This window comes from Oncorhynchus masou, chromosome 31, assembly GCF_036934945.1.
Source record: "Oncorhynchus masou masou isolate Uvic2021 chromosome 31, UVic_Omas_1.1, whole genome shotgun sequence".
Lineage (NCBI taxonomy): Eukaryota > Metazoa > Chordata > Actinopteri > Salmoniformes > Salmonidae > Oncorhynchus > Oncorhynchus masou.
This window is the reverse complement of record NC_088242.1, coordinates 50,512,431-50,526,119: the sequence shown is the minus strand read 5'-3', so window position 1 is coordinate 50,526,119 and position 13,689 is coordinate 50,512,431. Positions and strand designations below refer to the sequence as shown.

Here is a 13,689-nt window from a genome sequence, read left to right as displayed (position 1 = left end):
CTGTGCGCCTGCACGGTCCGGTCTACCATGTACCACCTCCACACACCAGCCCTCCGGTGGCAGCTCCCCGCACCAGGCTTCCTGTGCGTGTCCTCGGCCCAGTACCACCAGTGCCAGCACCACGCATCAGGCCTACAGTGTGCCTCGCCTCTCCAGCGCTGCCCGAGCCTTCCTCCTATCCTGCGCTGCCGGAGTCTCCCGCTTGTTCAGTGCAGCCAGAGCCTTCCTCCTCTACAGCGCTGCCGGAGTCTCCCGCCTGTTCAGAGCTGCCAGAGCCTTCCTCCTCTACAGCGCTGCTGGAGTCTCCTGCCTGTTCAGCGCAGCCAGAGCTGTCCGCCTGCATGGAGCAGCCAGAGCTGCCAGTCTGCATGGAACAGCCAGAGCTGCCAGTCTACATGGAGCAGCCAGAGCTGTCGGTCTGCATGGAGCAGCTAGAGCTGCCAGTCTGCAAGGAGCTGCCAGTCTGCAAGGAGCTGCTAGTCTGCAAGGAGCCGCCAGAGCTGCCAGTCTGCAAGGAGCCGCCAGAGCTGCCAGTCTGCAAGAAGCCGCCAGAGCTGTCAGTCTGCAAGAAGCCGCCAGAGCTGCCAATCAGCATGGAGCAGCCAGAGCCGCCAGTCAGCATGGAGCAGCCAGAGCCGCCAGTCAGCATGGAGCAGCCAGATCCGTTAGTCTGTCAGGATCCGCCAGTCAGCCAGACTCTTCCAGATCTGCCAGTCAGCCAGACTCCTCCAGATCCGCCAGTCAGCCAGACTCTTCCAGATCCGCCAGTCAGCCAGACTCTTCCAGATCCGCCAGTCAGCCAGACTCTTCCGCCAGTCAGCCAGACTCTTCCAGATCCGCCAGTCAGCCAGACTCTTCCAGATCCGCCAGTCAGCCAGACCCTTCCAGATCCGCCAGTCAGCCAGGATCTGCCAGAACCGGCAGCTAGCCAGGATCTGCCAGATCCAACCACCTGCCTGAGCTTCCTCTCAGTGCTGAGATTCCTCTCAGTGCTGAGCTTCCTCTCAGTGCTGAGCTTCCCCTCAGTTCCGAGCTACCCCTCAGTCCCGAGCTGCCCCTCAGTCCCGAGCTGCCCCTCAGTCCAGTGGGGTTCTGGGTGAGGACTACTAGGCCATGGTCGGCGGCGAGGGTGGACTATCCAAGGACGCGAGGAGGAGGGACTAAGACTTTGATAGAGTGGGGTCCACGTCCCGCGCCGGAGCCGCCACCATGGACAGACGCCCACCCGGACCCTCTCCTATGGTTTTTGGTGTGCGTCCGGGAGTCCGCACCTTAGGGGGGGGGGGGGGGGTTCTGTCACACCCTGGTCAAAGTATATTGTGTTTGTCTTCATTTATTTGGTCAGGCCAGGGTGTGACATGGGTTTATTGTGGTGTGTTTTGACTTGGGGTTTTGTTAGGTATTGGGTTTGTGGCTTAGTGGGGGTATCTAGCATAGTCTATGGCTGTCTGGAGTGGTTCTCAATCAGAGGCAGGTGTTTATCGTTGTCTCTGATTGGGAACCATATTTAGGCAGCCATATTCTTTGAGTGTTTCGTGGGTGATTGTTCCTGTCTCTGTGTTTGTTGTCACCAGATAGGCTGTTTAGGTTTTCACGTTACGTTTGTTGTTTTGTATTGTTCATGTTTATTTAGTCATTAAACATGAATCGTAATCTACACGCCGCATTTTTGTCCGACTCTCCTTCACACATAGAAAACCGCAACAGTAGGACTTATTGTGGCCCGCACTAAACAAACAACTAAAATGAACGGGTCACTCAGAAAAACAAATTGACATTTTCAAGTCAATAAAAAGAGCCGTTCAAAAAGAATAAATCGTTGGCGAACTGCAGATCACCACATGCCATTGATCACACTGCCCATTAAAGAGCAATAACTATGCCAACGTATATGGAAAGCCACATTCCCAAAACCACTCAATAACACACCAAGTACTGACTCTGTTCCAGTATGCAATGACTCTGCAAACTAAAGAGCACTATACAACATTACTTTTCTATCATACACGTTATGTGCCAAAAGCACCTCCCCCCGCTAACTCTCAAGACCTCTGTTGTGATTTTCTATCACTCCTAAACCGCATTACCATATTTCCACCATCATGCGTTCACCCGCAGAAGTGCAATAACTTCGACAGGAGTTCAATAACTACAACACCAGTGCGCTCTCTCTCACTGTCTCTCTCTCTCTCACTGTCTCTCTCTCTCTCTCTCTCTCACTCTCATACAGTACATGGGGTTGATTGGATAAGTGAGGTGAGAAAGCCACAGCTTGAGAATGCATGGTCCACTGCTGTTAGAGTAGTGCCATAAGCTGAGGCAGAGAGAGACAGAGATAGAGACAGAGAGACAGAGAGAGAGAGACAGAGCGAGAGAGAGACAGAGAGAGACACACAGAGAGAGAGAGAGAGAGAGAGACAGGGCGAGAGAGACAGGCAGATAGAGAGAGAGAGAGAGAGAGAGAGAGAGCTGCCACACATTTCTTAATGAGAGTGTTCTGTTAGTTTCTCCTCAAGGCTGTACCTCATATCAGAGACAACAGAGAAAGACAGAGAAAGAGAAAGAGAGAGAGAGAGAGAGAGAGAGAGAGAGAGAGAAGAGCTTCTGTCTGCAGCACTGCAGTGTGTTGGAGCCTCAGCCTGTCGGTGGGTTTAATTCTAGACTCCAGGGTTTCCAACGAGAGAGAGGGAATAGCAGAGCGTGGAGCAGCAGACAAAAAAAAGTATTAGATCCGCCACACTTCCATTAATGCATTGACATTAGGGGAACGTGACTCCATAAGCCAGGCCTCCGAGCGTTTCCCCCTCACAAACCTCCGTCATTATAATAATAATGAGTTGGCAGAAAAAGCATGACATTTCTATATGCTTCTTGTGGGAATGCAGCAGAATATTCATGACACCGACTGAGAAATGCCTTCAGAGAAAATAAACCATTAAGCCACAGATGGACTTTACTCATTGTGTACAGAATGTACTCAGGCAAACTCTAAATGAGTGTTCACAATGTGCAACAACGTTAGAGCATCGGGCCAGTACCCGAGACATAACCGAAAGGTTGCTAGATCGAGTCCCCCGAGCTGAGAAGGTAAAAACATGTCGTTCTGCCCCAGAACAAGGCAGTTAACCCACTCTTCCTCCGGTAGGCCGTCATTGTAAATAAGAATTTGTTCTTAACTGACTTGCCTAGTTAAATTAAATTACATTTTAAAAAGAGTTTACATTACCTGTCTCTCTGGTTCTGTCTGCAAGAACAAATCTCCCCAGTGTGTGTGTCTGGTGTGTGTGTGTCTGGTGTATGTGTGTGTGAGAGAACAAAGTTAGGTCTTTATAGTCCCAGTGGCTGTGTACACTACTGGAGTGACAGTGAGAGAGAGGGGGCCTGTATCACATACACAGCCACCTCCCCCCGGCCCTCCCCTGACCTACCCTCCCTCTCTCCCCGCACAGTGGGATTAAGACAACCTTTTGTCTCTCTACAATAGGGGTTAAACATTTCCTGGTATCAAATGAACGCGGCCAGAATACACTCAGAGGCAGGGTTTTTTCAGCCCAAATACATTTTTTCCGGGGATGGAACATCACACATGCCCGGAAAAAAACAGGAATTTATCGCACAAAACAAATTCAATTCAATGAAAATGTTATGGTACACTGAATATCAAACATGTTCTAACTCACACCAACAGACAGCTCTGTCAACCACCCTCCCGCTGTTCTGACTAGTTGTAAAAGCACATGCAACAGTACATCCAACAAGATAAAAGAAATAGCCCAGAGGCAAGAAAAACTAAACATTTACATTTACATTTAAGTCATTTAGCAGACGCTCTTATCCAGAGCGACTTACAAGTTAATTTTTTACCTTTTTTTTTTATTTATTTTTTTATTTAACCAGGCAAGTCAGTTAAGAACACATTCTTGTTTTTCAATGACGGCCTGGGAACAGTGGGTTAACTGCCTGTTCAGTGGCAGAACGACAGATTTGTACCTTGTCGGCTTGAACTCACAACCTTCCGGTTACTAGTCCAATGCTCTAACCACTAGGCTACCCTAAACCATTCCTTCCCATTGTTGGGTTCTAACTTGAAATATACATATTCCTGTGTCTCTATTAGAACGTATGTTGACTGCGTTTGATGTACAACACGTGTACAGTACATGTTGGGGGCTCAATGAAAGTGGAATAGGAACTGTGTGAAAGGAAACTGTGAGAGAAAAGGGGAACGGGGTCTGTTAAGTAAGATGAACAGGAGGTCACGGATACACATCACGGTGACGGGAATAAAGAGGAACCGCTCCGAGGCGAATCGCCAGCGGAAAAGCAACAGCAACATTGGGAAACAGATAAGCAGTTCCAAGACGTTGTGCCCCTCCTTTCGTCCTGCCACACACAGGATCGTTAGATCGCGTGCAAAAAGTGCGAGGCAGATGAGGCACCCAGCGGGTTGGAAACATTTGGTTTGAACTTTGTCCCGTTGTCCGTTTTGCGTTTTTACCCTGTTTGTTCAGAACCAAAAACACCATCCACTCGACCAACCTGAAGACAGTCTTCAGAGAGAGAGGGTCATCGGCTTCATCAAATAGATCCCCTGTTGCTGCAACACACTGTAAAAGCACCTCTGCGAATTCAACAACAGAAAAAGCGAAATGCCTCAAGGCACCTCAACTCAATAGTAGGCCCATCCGATGACATCTAATCTAGCTGGTCTAGATGAACGTCTGTTTATTGCCCACTCCTCCCTCCCGGTATTGTTGCCGCCGTTTCAAAGAATATGTTTGAAAAAGCCTTTTTGACGTCCGTTAGCTATGGTTGCAGTAGGCAACAATGGCAGGGAGTCATCCCTTTGACAGAGTCACTATCCTATGTCCTCCCCAACCCAGAATAATACTCCTCCCTTCACAAAAGCAGCGAAAATGTAACGTAATCTGCCTCAAAGTCATTGTCTGTCAGCCAGGTACAAGGATTTTGGGGTCTGGGCTGAAGTGAACAAGCGGCACATTTAACTTTGTTTTTTCTCTCACAACTGCGATTATTCCCTCTATTTTCTGTCTCTCTCTCTCTCTCTCTCTCCGTCCCTCCATTGTTGTTCCTATAGCTCAGTGTTATACATTGGGCTGTGAGACAGCTATATTGCCTGGATAGTGGATCTCTCTCTCTCTCTCTCTCTCTCTCTCTCGCTTTCATCCTAGCTTAGTGCTCTTGGTTGTTTCTGAGACAGCTATATTGCCTGGATAGAAGAAAGTGGCTAGCTGGAGGGAATCCACGTCTCTATTGAGGGAGCATGGCCAATAGCTTCATTACCTGGTCACTGTTGCATGTTATTGCTAGCAGCATATCATTTCCACTATATTCCCATAGAACCATTAACCTACCGTCTTTTTCATCGCCTCAATGGCCGAAACCAATGCCCTGCATTGGAATGTAGAGCTATCTGCAGTATACCGTGGACCCATGCCAAATGGAACCCTATGGGCCCTGGTCAAAAGTAGGGCACTAAATCAAATCCAATCTAATCCAATGTTATTGGTCACATACACATGGTTAGCAGATGTTGCTAATTGCTATATTGTAATTACTTCGCCACCGTGGCCTATTTATTTCCTTAACTTACCTCATTTGCACTCACTGTGTATAGACTTTTTTGTTTTCTTTTGTTCTACTGTATTATTGACTGTATGTTTTGTTTATTCCAGGTGTAACTGTGTTGTTGTATGTGTCAGATTGCTACGCTTTATCTTGGCCAGGTCGCAGTTGCAAAGGAGAACTTGTTCTCAACTAGCCTACCTGGTTAAATAAAGATGAAATAAAAATAAAATAAAAATGTTCATGTGAGTGTAGCGAAATGCTTGTGCTTCTAGTTCCAACAGTGCAGTAATATCTAACAAGTAATCTAACAATTCCCAACAACTACCTAATACACACAAATCTAAAGGGGTGAATGAGAATATGTACATATAAATATATAGATGAGCGATGGCCGAGCGGCATAGACAAGGTGCAGTAGATACAGTATATACACGTGATACGAGTAATGTAAGATATGTAGAAATTATTAAAGTGACATTGTTTAAAGTGACTAGTGATCCATTTATTAAAGTGTCCAGTGATTGGGTCTGTGTAGGCAGCAGCCTCTCTGAGTTAGTGATTGCTGTTTAGCAGTCTGATGGCCTTGAAATAGAAGCTGTTTCTAAATCTCTCGGTTCCAGCTTTGATGCACCTGTACTGACCTCGCCTTCTGGATGATAGCGGTGTCAACAGGCAGTGGCTCGGGTGGTTGTTGTCCTTGATGATCTTTTTGGCCTTCCTGTGACATTGGGTGCTGTAGGTGTCCTGGAGGGCAGGTAGGTTGCCCCCGGTGATGCGTTGTGCATACCGCACCACCTTCTGGAAAGCCTTACGGTTATGGGCGGAGCAGTTGCCGTACCAGGCGGTGATACAGCCCGACAGGAAACTCTCGATTGCGCATCTGTAAAAGTTTGTCAGGGTTTTGGGTGACAAGGCAAATTTCTTCAGCCTCCTGAGTGAGGCTTCTTCACCACACTGTCTGTGTGGGTGGACCATTTCAGTTTGTCTGTCATGTGTACGCCCAGGAACTTAAAACTTTCCACCTTCTCCACTGCTGTCCCTTCGATGTGGATAGGGGGGTGATCCCTCTGCTTTTTCCTGAAGTCCACAATCATCTCCTTTGTTTTGTTGACGTTGAGTGAGAGGTTGTTTTCCTGACACCACACTCCGAGTGCCTTCACCTCCTCCCTGTAGGCTGTCTCGTCGTTGTTGGTACTGCTGTTGTGACGTCTGCAAACCTGATGATTAAGTTTGAGGCGTGCATGGCCACGCAGTCGTGAGTGAACAGGGAGTACAGGATAGGGCTGAGCACACACCCTTGTGGGGCCCCAGTGTTTAGAGTCAGTGAAGTGGAGATGTTGTTTCCTACCTTCACCACCTGGGGGCGGCCCGTCAGAAAGTCCAAGATCCATTATATATACAGTATACATGCCATTTGGGATGAGCCCCACATTTTCTGTCACATTTCAAGTAGCTTCATGCTGCAGTAAGATTGCCTATAGGATTCCATTGCTTCACTGACTGGCAAAAGATACGAAACCGATGAATTGTCTTGGAATGTAACAGTTTTAACATACTTGCATTGGAATAGGCCCTACAGTCCCCTGTATTTTCACAGCATGTAACTTCTCTGCATGGCATCCCATTAGCTAAGAATGTTTTATAATGAAACACATTATTCATTCATTCCTGTGTCCGGAATCTCCGGACATCTTTCAGAAATACGATTGATAGGTATGAGGTATGAATTATACTATGAAATGAATGAAAAGGGGCCCATATTTCATTGAGTATATGCGGCATGATCGAGCAGGTCTAATAGGCATTACGTCTGCACACTGACTCTGTTGAGGACAGACACTAGGCCATTCCTGATGGCCCATTGGCTCCCTGAGACTCACACTGTGTTGCCGTGGGCACCCTCCTTCGGCTTTGTCACAGAAGCAATGGAAGAACAATATTTCAGTGGCAACTGCAGCATATTTAAATGGCAACTTTTAACAGAACAAAGTTCAGTCATGCAATGGATGGCTGGAGTCGTAGTAACAGGAATGGTGTGTGTGGGTAGAGTGTGTGCGCGTGCGCGTGTGTGTGTGTGTGTGTGTCTGTGCGCGCGCGCGTTTGTGTGTGTGTGTGTGTGTGTGTGGTGGGGGGTCAGTGTGTGCGTTTCTGCGTGTGTGTATGTGGGATAGAGCAGAGGTCTCTTTTGGGGTTCTCTCTATATAGATGTCTGAATGGGAGTGAAATATTATTGGCTCAGTAGGATAATAGGGGGAGGGTCCTCTCGAAGCTATTAGGGCAGGATGGGGGGAGCGTGTTGAAATACTTCAAAGAGTGAAAAAGACGAGTATTGAGCGAATGATTTAAGGATCCCAAGTTAACGTTTTATATGGATCGTTGGTTCTTCAAACTGATTTTCAATGCTTGTTGCATTGTTTGTTCACGTTGTACAAACAACCAGTGTCGTAAAATATCCGTATATTGTAATTGTATATCAAAAATAACTTTCCTCGTACAGCACTTGTTAGTTGTTGTTTTTTTGCCTTTGCTATCAATTATTGAATGAACATAAGTGATACAAAATGTACATGGCAGTGTATCCCAGGTTGTAATCCTTTTGTCTTATAAATCTAACGCAGGTTAACTTTAACTGGCCCCCACCACAATAACTGCAGTGGTGGCTAACTTCAACTCTGTCGACAACATTCCCTCCCATGACAATAGTAACATTCATTTAGGGCTGGCACAGTTACCGTATCACCACGTAACTGACTGTGATGGATAAAGACAGCCATGGAAACAGAAATGACCGTCATCACCGTTTAAATAGTATCAATAATAATTAGCGTTATTAATATGATTCGACATGTTTGGGGAAATAACAGCTTGACTGAAGATGGGGCGGCCAGGCTTTGTGCAGTTGAGTCTGTTTCTGCTGTAATATGGACTCGACAGTCACATGAACTCTACAAAGTGACGAAACTTTGTTGCTCCTTGCTGAAACAGGTGTCGTCGTCTTCAGTCTCCTTGGCAACGGGGCACAGGCTCCATGCCCATAGGGGGCACAGCGGCAGATTTTTCCGGTTTCTTTTGTTGTTTCTCTGTAATACTACTAGCCAACGAGTCATTTCATGATGTTGTCTTGAGCTAGTCCAGATAGGTCCCCTCCCAGCCTCATAACTAGCTACCAAGAAGCAATTTCAGGCTATCAATCAAGTTAGAGTAGCTAGCTTGTCTAGCTATCTTCGCTAACATGCCTGCTGGCAAGGTTGGTCGACTTTAGAAAAGCAAGCAAGAACTAAGTATACTGAATAAGACTCACATTCCTCTCAATCTTTTACCAAGATTTGATGTGGCCCATACGAAAAAAAGATTGCAGTCAGAGTGCAGTATAACTGCAGTATACTGCAAATACTGTGTCCAAAATAACCTTTTTTTTTAACTGCAGTAATCTTTGCAGTGTAACTGCAGTTAGAGTGCATTGTAACTACAGTTCAACTGCAGTACAGTTATTCTACAATTACTGAGTCCAAAATACCACTGTTGACTGCAGTTACTGCACTTTTACTCCAGTTTTTGTAAGGAGAAGCATCTTTAGTAAAAAAACGAAAAATGAAGAACCACCAGTCAGGAGGATACAGAGAGATCAAGAGTTATGTTAGATGTGCAGAAATGTTTGACATAGATTTAAGCATAATGATTATGGCTCTAGATTGCATCCATCCTCACATCCATCCTCACATACTCTGTGACCCTTCCCTGCAGCACATGCAGTCAGGAGCGGAGGAGACAATAATTATTATTACGATTTTATATACATGTTGTTGTTTTTTTTACATTTTTCAATTTTAATTTTAATTTTTTATTCGCCCAGTTATATTATTGTGAATGCAGTCATTTGGCTGACCAATAACGTCATCCAAAATTCACTCATCTTCTGTGACTGTCTCCGGGAACGTCAGCAGTAGAGTGACACACAGTTACATGGTGGCATTTATGACACAGGACTGTGGTTCAGAACAGGGACAATTGGTTAGACAATGAGGCAGAGTTCTTAAGGGAATTTACATGAATTACAGAAAGAGACCCGTTGGGATGGCCACGACCTCCCTAAGAGCTTTTTTAAATCTAAAGAAGATTTCTGTCCCTGCCTCCACACACACAGAGAGAAGCATACACGTGCACACACAAATTGTGAACACACATGCACACGCACGCACAAAGAATGGTCTGATTGGTTTCCATGGTGCTATGAGGCTCACTGTCAGAGATGGAGCATTAACATGCCTCAGAGAAGAGGTGGAGAGAGAGGGAGGGAGGGAGAGAATGAGGGAGAGAGCGAGCGCAAGAGAGGGAGAGAGCGAGAGACAGACAGAGAGAAAGAAAGAGCGAGAGACGGAGAGGGAGAGGGCGCAGGCAGTAAAACACAAAATAACACGCAGATCCTTTTGAATAGGAAAGATTTACCACCCACAGCCAGCAGACTAACCACTAAGGTTAAGGGCCTGTATTGTCCTGTATCGTATTTCTCTGTTCCACTCAAACAGACTGGTTAACAAGGACTGGAGACCTTCTAACCGGAAAGCAAATTTGCAAACTAGTTGCTGTTTGTTTGTTTTTTGTAGCATTTAGATATAGGCAAATTTGCAATACACTGTAAAAAAAAAAAAAAAATTACAGCCTAACTCATTAAAGAACTGGGGACGTAGCTCCTCAAACATCTCCAACTGTCAGCAGAACTCAAATCAAAGAAGTGGTACTAACTCATATTTCAATAAGATTAAGTTATTGAGTAGATGTCACTTGATTTGTGTTCCGCTAATCTGAAATTATTGCGTTTTTTGCCAGTTATGATTATTTAGCATTTTAAAATCAATCTACCGTTCATTAAATATGTTGGTTCTTACTTGACCGCGTTACTTTTGACTGCACTGGGCCTTTCTCTGGTGATGTCACAGCATACTGTGAATTGGTCTGTAGCTTTTATGTTAACTCCGGCAACCCTCTCAATTGGACAAGATAATATTATTCGAAAAAATAATAATAATGAATCTGTAGCACAAACAGTATCATTGCCAACTCACTCAGATTAGGGATCCCTGCCTTGGCTAATCAACACAACAACATTATTGGCTTTCCAGTTCTGAATCGTGAGTGGGCACATATCTGTGCGTAAACCAGGCCTGGGATCATTTCCATGTTTGCCTGAGAGTGTGGGTAAATGTACGCACAGACGTGACCATGCGTGATCAAGCGTAGAATGGGGGAAAATATACGTTGAAAATAATTACAGATTTTTTTGGATTTCATTGTAATTTCCATTGTGAATTCATGCAACATATCTAACTATATCATATCATTTGACCACATCAGTGCATTTGTCACAATAGTAATCCATATGAAGTACAGTAATATGTTCCATTAGAGGCAGGTGTGAAAGTGAAACCATTGTTGAAATACTATAATGGGAAATCGAATGAGAGATCTGCATTTTGCAGAGAGAGCATCTTTACAGATTGGCTCATCAGATATCGTTTCACAAAACCCGTTTCATCTGATTTTTGGGGAACACTTTACTTGACACCCAGTGTCGTAACATGGTACGACACAGTCATAACCATGTCGTAATGTAATGAAAGCTGACATAACTTGTCACAAGGTGTCAGTGTCACAACAGGTGTAAATATATGTGTCATGACAGTGTTATGACTATATTATAACAGGTTTTGACGCGTTATGTCAGCTGTTAGGACATATTATGACACGGTTATGAGCGTATTATAACAGGTTTTGACGCGTTATGTCAGCTGTTAGGACATATTATGACACGGTTATGACCATATTATAACAGGTTTTGACGCGTTATGTCAGCTGTTAGGACATATTATGACACGGTTATGACCGTATTATAACAGGTTTTGACGCGTTATGTCAGCTGTTAGGACATATTATGACACGGTTATGACCATATTATAACAGGTTTTGACGCGTTATGTCAGCTGTTAGGACATATTATGACAGTGTTATGACCATATTATAACAGGTTTTGACGCGTTATGTCAGCTGTTAGGACATATTATGACAGTGTTATGACCATATTATAACAGGTTTTGACGCGTTATGTCAGCTGTTAGGACATATTATGACACGGTTATGACCATATTATAACAGGTTTTGGCGCGTTATGTCAGCTGTTAGGACATATTATGACACGGTTATGACCATATTATAACAGGTTTTGACGCGTTATGTCAGCTGTTAGGACATATTATGACACGGTTATGACCGTGTCAAGTGTTACCAGATTTTTACCAGACCTGCCTTAAAAAAGGCAAACACATGCCATTCCAGTGCACATCCAGGTGCCATCCACCGTCGGGTTTTTGGCAACGGGCACTTTTCAACGGAGCCGGTCAGCATCTCACAGCCCTCAGAAGAGCCAACGTTTCGGATGCAAATCATCAGCAAAACGAACAGTAGCACATACCATGTCCGTACACCATCGCACAACAGGTTGAAGTCAAGAGGGGTTCCTTTGCCATGACGCCCGCAATATGTTCCCCAAACTACGAACGGAGGCACGACTCGTTCATTCTGCCGAACGGCAACGCTGGCTTATGCCGCCGACAGGAGGGGGCCGGTGAGGATGGTTGGCGTGTTGGTGAGTGTTGCCTACTCATTTGGAGTAGATTTGTCATTGCTAAAGCAACTTGATTTATCCTAATGGTCCTCTCTTTGTAGCTATGTTTCTTTTATTTTTTACGGGTCAAGCCACAACTGAGCCAAATAAAACCTTGTGGTTGTACAGCATTTTTGACCCGAGCACCTCTATTTCAGTCTCGGGAAAGTCTTTTTTTGGTAGCTTTTTGGGTTGAGCGGTTGTATTTCATGGTACGGCGTTAGTAATTCCCCACAGGCTTTAAAGGGATGATTTTGACCATATATGGTTGATTCAGGGTGTTTCAAAAAATGCAAATGGCCAAGGTCGTGCACGAGCACTGAAGCTGAGAACAATTGGTATTCATCAATGGTTATTTCCTACCGGTGTGCATATGACGCTTGTAGGTTTGTTTGATAAATCACACTTTTACATGCATACGAACATTCTAAATTCAGTTCGTAAGTACTATTTTAGACTAGCTTCTACGCAATATTGATAAATGAGGCCACAGGCTTTATTGAGTGACTTGCCAAAAAATATGGGCATACAGTATGTGTCAATATATGACATTCATATGGTAATGGCATGAACCTGGCAGTTACAATATCGACAGCTTCACAGAACAGTAAGAGAAACACTCAAAGAATGGCCTAGTCCCAGATCTGTTGGTGCCATGATGCCTGGCGTGACAATGACCATAGGAGTTAGCAAGACAGCACAAACAGATCTGTTGACCAGGCTATTAAAAGAACCGTTCACACAGAAATGTAAGTATACATAGGCCATGGGTGAGATATTCAGTTTGGTATTTTGCATTAGGTTGTCTTTGTTCTGAAGAAGTGGTTATCCTCGGATCTGAGAGGCCACAGCTGAAGACACACAGGGGATATGGAAGAGTTCCAAGTGGTTTCTGCAGTAACATACAGCATAGGGGAGAGGGAACACACACACACACACACACACTTCTGCGGTAGCACACAGTGCGGGGGAAATAGCCTGCTGGGTGAGAGGCCTGCTCTATATGCTGCATACTGTCACCAATAAAATCATCTCTGGTCCAGTGAGCACAGCTGTGTGTGTGTGTGTGTGTGTGTGTGTGTGTGTGTGTGTGTGTGTGTGTGTGTGTGTGTGTGTGTGTGTGTGTGTGTGTGTGTGTGTGTGTGTGTGTGTGTGTGTGTGTGTGTGTGTGTGTGTGTGTGTGTGTGTGTGTGTGTGCTTGCATTACTTTCCACTAGAGTGCCTTTTTTCATTTACTGGGCTTCGTGCGATCAATGCTATGTAGAGAAAATCAGCCAACCTGTTCATTATCCAGTGTCAGAGACAAACACTGGTCTACAACTGCTTACACTAAAGAGGATGCTGACCCTAACACACACATACACACCGGGGAGCCCCAGTAGCAGCCGTTTTGCCCTCACACAATACACAACACAACACATATCACTTAATTTACATAAGAG

The 13,689-nt window shown here is 45.1% G+C and overlaps 1 protein-coding gene across 13 annotated transcripts in view; it reads right to left on the bottom strand.

Annotated features, from left to right (window-relative positions):
- Nucleotides 1-13,689, bottom strand: part of LOC135524085 (neuronal cell adhesion molecule-like) — a 112,262-nt gene that overhangs the window by 61,301 nt on the left and 37,272 nt on the right. For 12 of the 13 annotated variants that reach the window (XM_064951274.1, XM_064951281.1, XM_064951283.1 and 9 more), the window contains exon 1: nucleotides 3,227-3,346. The exons of the other annotated variant lie outside the window; for it this stretch is intronic. The gene's annotated coding sequence lies outside the window, so the exon portion shown is untranslated. Of the gene's footprint in view, nucleotides 1-3,226; nucleotides 3,347-13,689 lie in introns of those variants that run through there. 13 annotated transcript variants of the gene reach the window in all.